Source organism: Triticum urartu, chromosome 3A, assembly GCF_056163025.1.
Source record: "Triticum urartu cultivar PI428250 chromosome 3A, HENAU_Tu73, whole genome shotgun sequence".
NCBI lineage: Eukaryota > Viridiplantae > Streptophyta > Magnoliopsida > Poales > Poaceae > Triticum > Triticum urartu.
Genome location: NC_141875.1, coordinates 565,287,805 through 565,294,854, shown reverse-complemented (window position 1 = coordinate 565,294,854; position 7,050 = coordinate 565,287,805).

The window sequence follows — 7,050 nt, the reverse complement described above, 5'->3', positions numbered from 1 at the left end:
TATGCTTTTGTCATAGGCTCTATACGGTATGCCATGCTATGTACCGCACCTGAAATGTGCCTTGCCATGAGTCAGTCAAGGGGTACAAGAGTGATCCAAGAATGGATCACAAGACAACGGTCAAAGTTATCCTTAGTAACTAGTGGACTAAGGAATTTTCTCGATTATGGAGGTGGTAAAAGAGTTTGTCGTAAAGGGTTACGCCGATGCAAACTTTGACACTAATCCAGATTATTCTGAGTAGTAAACTGGATTCATATAGTAGAACAGTTATTTGGAATAGCTCCAAATGTAGCGTAGTAGTTGCATCTACAAGATGACATAGAAATTTGCGAAGTACATACGGATCTGAAAGATTCAGACCCGTTGACTATAACATCTCTCACAAGCATAACATGATCAAACCCAGAACTCATCGAGTGTTAATCACATGGTAATGTGAACTAGATTATTGACTCTAGTAAACTCTTTGGGTGTTAGTCACATGGGGATGTGACCTTGAGTGTTAGTCACATAGCAATGTGAACTGGATTATTGACTCTAGTGCAAGTGGGAGACTGTTGGAAATATGCCCTAGAGGCAATAATAAATTGATTATTATTATATTTCCTTGTTCATGATAATCGTTTATTATCCATGCTAGAATTGTATTGATAGGAAACTCAGATACATGTGTGGATACATAGACAACACCATGTCCCTAGTAAGCCTCTAGTTGACTAGCTCGTTAATCAATAGATGGTTACGGTTTCCTAACCATGGACATTGGATGTCATTGATAATGGGATCACATCATTAGGAGAATGATGTGATGGACAAAGACCCAATCCTAAGCCTAGCACAAGATCATGTAGTTCATATGCTAAAGCTTTTCTAATGTCAAGTATCATTTCCTTAGACCATGAGATTGTGCAACTCCCGGATACCGTAGGAGTGCTTTGGGTGTGCCAAACGTCACAACGTAACTGGGTGGCTATAAAGGTACACTACAGGTATCTCCGAAAGTGTCTGTTGGGTTGGCACGAATCGAGACTGGGATTTGTCACTCCGTGTAAACGGAGAGGTATCTCTGGGCCCACTCGGTAGGATATCATCATAATGTGCACAATGTGATCAAGGAGTTTATCACGGGATGATGTGTTATGGAACGAGTAAATAGACTTGCCGGTAACGAGATTGAACAAGGTATTGGGATACCGACGGTCGAATCTCGGGCAAGTATCGTACCAGTAGACAAAGGGAATTGTATACGGGATTGATTAAGTCCTTGACATCGTGGTTCATCCGATGAGATCATCGTGGAACATGTGGGAGCCAACATGGGTATCCAGATCCCGCTGTAGGTTATTGACCGGAGAGTCATCTCGGTCATGTCTGCATGTCTCCCGAACCCGTAGGGTCTACACACTTAAGGTTCGGTGACGCTAGGGTTATAGAGATATTAGTATGCGGTAACCCGAAAGTTGTTCGGAGTCCCGGATGAGATCCCGGACGTCACGAGGAGTTCCGGAATGGTCCGGAGGTAAAGATTTATATATGGGAAGTCTTGTTTTGGTCGCCGGAAAAGTTTCACGCATTATCGGTATTGTACCGGGAGTGCCGAAAGGGGTCCGGGGGTCCACCAAGGGGGTCCACCTGCCCCGGGGGGCCACATGGGCTGTAGGGGTGTGCTCCTTGGCCTATATGGGCCAAGGGCACCAGCCCCAAAAGGCCCATGCGCCAAGAGATAAGGGAAAGGAAGAGTCCTAAAAGGGGAAGGCACCTCCTAGGTGCCTTGGGGAGGAGGGACTCCTCCCTGGCCGCACCCTTCCTTGGAGGAAGGGCCAAGGCTGCACCCCCCCTCTCCCTTGGCCCTATATATAGTGGGGGGAAGGGAGGGCAGCAGCACCTAAGCCCTGGCGCCTCCCTCTCCCTCCCATGACACATCTCCCTCCTCCCGCAGCGCTTGGCGAAGCCCTGTTGGAATCCCGCTACTTCCACCACCACGCCGTCGTGCTGCTGGATCTCCATCAACCTCTCCTTCCCCCTTGCTGGATCAAGAAGGAGGAGACGTCGCTGCTCCGTATGTGTGTTGAACGCGGAGGTGCCGTCCGTTCGGCGCTAGGATCATCGGTGATTTGAATCACGACGAGTACGACTCCATCAACCCCGTTCTCTTGAACGCTTCCGCCCGCGATCTACAAGGGTATGTAGATCCACTCGTCCCTCGTTGCTAGATGACTCCATAGATTGATCTTGGTGATGCGTAGAAAATTTTGAATTTCTGCTACGTTCCCCAACAGTGTATTCCTTACCAGAACAAGCTCAAGCTCCTTGGTCTTCGGATCCGTGGTAAGCTCCTTTGTTACTGGGTCCTCCTTGTACCGGGCCCTGAGAAAGTTCCTGGTCTGCTTGTCACTGTATTTCTCGAAGCGGGGCGGTAGGCCTTGCTCGGCACACTCCGCGTCCTCCTTGTCCCATACAGGCTCCGCCACTCTGTAACCGCCGGGACCGAGTTGGTGGACCCCTATGTTCAACTGCCGCATTTCTTTCCCCCACTTACTTGATTCGGAGGTTGCGGGGCTCTCGCACTTGATCTTGAACTCCTTGTAGTCATCTTCGCTCATCAAAGGATATTTCGCCTTGATCTTCTCACAACTATCACCTTTGTCAATCATTGCCTTCACCGTGCTTTTCCAAGTAGACAGGGTCGTGCTCATCGTCGTGAGGGCGGCACCGTTCACTTTATTACCCGAGAGGCGTGTGTTTGCGAACTCAGCGGCGAACTTGTATCGTTCATGCAGCTTCGTGAAGAGGAGGCTGCGCAAATTCCCTCGGTCCTTATGCCTTAGGTTCTCGGTGTTGATCGAGGCGGTGCTCCGGAGAATGCACCTGAGCTGAATCGAGTACCCCTTGACTACGTGTTTGGGCGTCGTCGGATGCCCGTCGGAGTTCACTTCAATAAATTCCTCCCTGACGGTGCCGACCACGTTCGGGCGCCGGTCCTTCCGTTGCCTCTTCGGTTGGCTGCCATCTGTGCGTGCGCCGCCATCATCAGTGGTGGCATCCGCGGCGCCATCATCAGTGGTGTCATCCCCGACGCCACTAGGGGTTGTGTAGTCAGGATCGGTGTCTTCCGCGGCGTCCTCATAGCGGTGAGGTTCTTCCTTCAACTCCTGGGACAGCTCCCAGAATTGCTTGCCGCCCGAACCGCCGGCCTCATCGTTGTGGGCCATGTTTCGCTCTAAATAGGAAAAAAGTTTGGTCAAAAAGTTGGTTATTGTCAAGGAACAAGATCATGGTCTCATCATTTAGGGTTTGTCGACGCTGAGGCACCCTAAAAGCCTAAGCGTACATCATTTAGGTTCCCATCGACACCGAGGCACCCTAAAAGCCAAGATTTCATCATTTAGGGTTTGTCGACGCCGAGGCACCCTAAATGCTAAGTTTTCATCATTTAGGGTTTATCGATGCCGAGGCACCCTAGGTTGGGCCTAATCACTTGGCACTAATCAGTTGGCTCTATTGCCACCTATGTTGGGTTTATCATCTAGGGTTTATCGATGCTGAGGAGAATTTCTAAGTTGGGCCTAATCACTTGGCTCTATTGCCACCTATGGTTTAATGCAACAAGAATAAAGGGGCAGTTGATCCTACTTAATTAAGTACTAAGATACCCCGGCCCATGCATTAGTAGCAAGTACCTCATATGTCCGATTTTTAGCAAAGTCATGCTAAAATTCACGGAAAATTTCAGCATGACCTTTGCTGAAAATAGGACATATGGAGTACCCGAATTTGCTGGAACGGAAGTTAATCGACATTCTGGCAAACTCAAGGGCCTCTCGGGGTACCTGCAAAATCATCACGACACGAAGGGCCTCTCAAGGGCCTCAAGCAGCAGCGGCTTCTCCCAGGACCCCATTTTTTGCTAAATTTCTTTGAGCAACAATCAGAGCAGAAAATTCAGCATATTTCTATACAATTTTTTTGGTATATATCAGGTTTTGGCTGCATTTGCAAATGCATTCCATGTACTGCAACCCTCGAGAATTCCTAGCATGAGGTTTGTCCATCACTTTTGGCTCACTTATTAATCTACTCATCCTATGTCAATATCCACATGCTATGTCATCTGATGTTCCTGAATCATTGTAGTTTAGGCACCATACAAGATTGTTAGTTCAATGTGCTTTATATCCTAGTTATACTACTGCAAGAAAGGAGGATCATCATACACATATATATGTATAGCAATTGACAGGAGCTTCATCATTTTTAGTAACAACAATACATATATAGCAATTGGAAGCAAATAGATGTACACCTAAGATAGAAATGTAGTGCTGAAAGTTTAATGCTTACAAAAGACTTGCTGAAATAGTGAAAAATATGGAGTCACCAAGCTGGCTAAGAAACTCCCAAAGTCCACTAGCAAATCCAAGATCTAATCCTGTTACACACATCATAACAATTTAAGATAATTAGGATAAGGATAGTAGGAAATGAAAAATAAAGAGCTCAAAAAACAATCACAACAGAAAAATAATAAAAACCTAGTCCTAGAAGAAAATAAATCCTAAAAGAAAAGAAATCCTAAAATCTGGAGCAAGTCCTAGCAGTAGTAGTCCAACTAGATGGCCACCACTACTACTCCTATCTCCGTTTAGCATCATCAATACAGGCTTTGTACACACACGCACACAAAGCACACGGCCATGGCCATGGCCATGACCGCCAGTAGCTGCAGCGCTAGCAACATTAGCAAGCAGCAGCCGCGGTGCAGCTAGCAACAGGCGGCGGCAATAGAGCAGCAGCGGTGACGGGCACAGGTGACTGCAGGAGGACGCGGGCGAAGCGGCCAGAGGGCGCGGGGGCGGAGCGAGCTCGGGTCAGGCGGGCAGCAGCGTCTACGGCGATGGATCCACGCGAAGGAAGAAGGGGATCGACGGATGGGCTCACAAGGGGGGCGTAGGCGAACTCGGCGAGGTCGGGGGCGGTCGAGGCGGCGCGGATCGAGGCGAAATCGAGGACGGCAGAAGGAAGAAGACGATCTCGATCCCGTCATTCGGCGGTGCCCTGGCTCGATCTGGACTTGTAGACGACGTGGAAGACGACGGGGAAGCCGGGGGACACACTATCTTGGCGTGGGGACGACAGTGGCCGCGACAATGACGACGGCGAGCGCAGTCACCGCACGAGCTCTCGCGCTCGAGTATGAGCCGAGGAGGAGGCGGCTCGATGGGGAAAGAGGGGGAATCGGGCGACGGGTGGTATCTCTGGAGGCGGCGGGGGTGTGGAGTCCGGTGAGGGTCGGGGCGGCGGGGGTGGGGGCGCGGGGGCGGCGGGGGTGGAGTCCGGTGAGGGTCGGGGCGGCGGCGTCGTGGGTCGGGGCAGCGCGCGGGTGGATCTGGTGGTGAGGGAGAGAGGGTCGAAGGGGATCTGGCGAGGGAGAGGGAGGATAGCTAGGGGGAAGCTTACTAATGATGCACCACACCTCGGTGCGCCATTAGAAATCTTTTTTTAGATAGCAATGGCACACCCCGCAGCGGTGCGCCATTAGAAATCTTTTTTTAGATAGCAATGGCGCACCCCGCAGCGGTGTGCCATTAGAATGTTTTTTTATTACAGTTCGAGCACAGGTTATATTGCACCTAACCCAATCCATATCAGAATCCGCCCACTAGCTCGACTGGTCAGCACGCAGCACACACACCAGGAGGTCCTGGGTTCGATTCCCAGGCTTCGCAATTTTTTTTTTGCATTTTAAATGTTGTTTGATATTTATTTGTGTTTAAATATGTTCAAACTTGTTTAAATCGTAATAGTAATATTTTTTATAAAAACAGTAATAATTTTTTTAAAAAATATGTTCAAATTTGTTACTTGAAAATATCATCGGCAGCGGCGGTGGAGCGGGGGAGGGTGCGGGGCGCCGGGTGCTCGTCGGCGGCGGTGGAGGGGGATCGAGATTGAGTGTCTTCATGAATTCAAAAAGTGCCCGTGAAATTTAAAAATATTCATGATATCAAAAAGTGCCCATGAAATACAATCGAGAAATGAAGACTATGATTTAAATACAATCGATCTTAGCTAGCTATCTGTTCACAATCTTCTTGCCCTTCTTTTTCACAAATGGAGTTCTTCTGTGGAACAGACGTCCTTTGGGTAGGGTGGTCCTGCTTCTTCTTGTGGTGTGTGCTGCTACTTCATCGTCGTCGTCATGTTCGATCTTCGGGTCGCCGTACTTGTCGAAGTCTTGCTCATTGGCTACTCCATCCATTCCGATGATCTTCCTTTTGCCTCTCCTCACGACAACATGACTGGGCTTTGATGGGTCGGTAATGAAGAAGCATTGGTCCACTTCGGAAGCCAGTACCCATGGCTCATTTTTCGCGGTGACGTTTGCGCCCGCGGTCTTGGATTTGGCTTCGGGTATAACCATGGTGGTGAAATACCAGTCTTCTTTTAGGACGCTCTTGGCCCATCTGACACGGAACATCGGGACCTTCTCTCCAGCGTAGCTCAGCTCCCAGATCTCCTCGATCCTCCCGTAGTATCTGTCCTTGTCGTTACCGGTGTAGGATTCCATCGTTACCCCAGAGTTCTGATAACCATCGCTATTCATGTCCTTGTTCTCGGTGTAGAATGTGTAGGCGTTGATATCGTATGCCTCATAGGTCATCAGGTTGTGCTCGGCGCCCTGTGACAAGGCGAATATGAGTTGTTCTTCCGCGGAAGAATCTTCATGTAAAGGGTACGACAGAAGCTTCTGCTTGAACCAACGCGTGAAACATGAGTTGTGCTCTTTGATTATATCTCCGTCCGTCCTCTGTTGGCCTAGGTCATTGTACGTCTTCTCAATAAAGGTTTTGTGCTCTACCACCCAAGGACGACCACGTCTATGTGTTGTAGCGCGACTAGGTTTGCTCTTTCAAAGTCGGCGAGTCAACCCTCGAAGTCGACATGCATTTCGCGGCGACCCTCACGGTGACCCCATCCAGCGAGCCTGCCGAGGTGCCTGTTGACGGGCAGACCAACGGGGTTCTCGATGCCTAGATAATTCGTGCA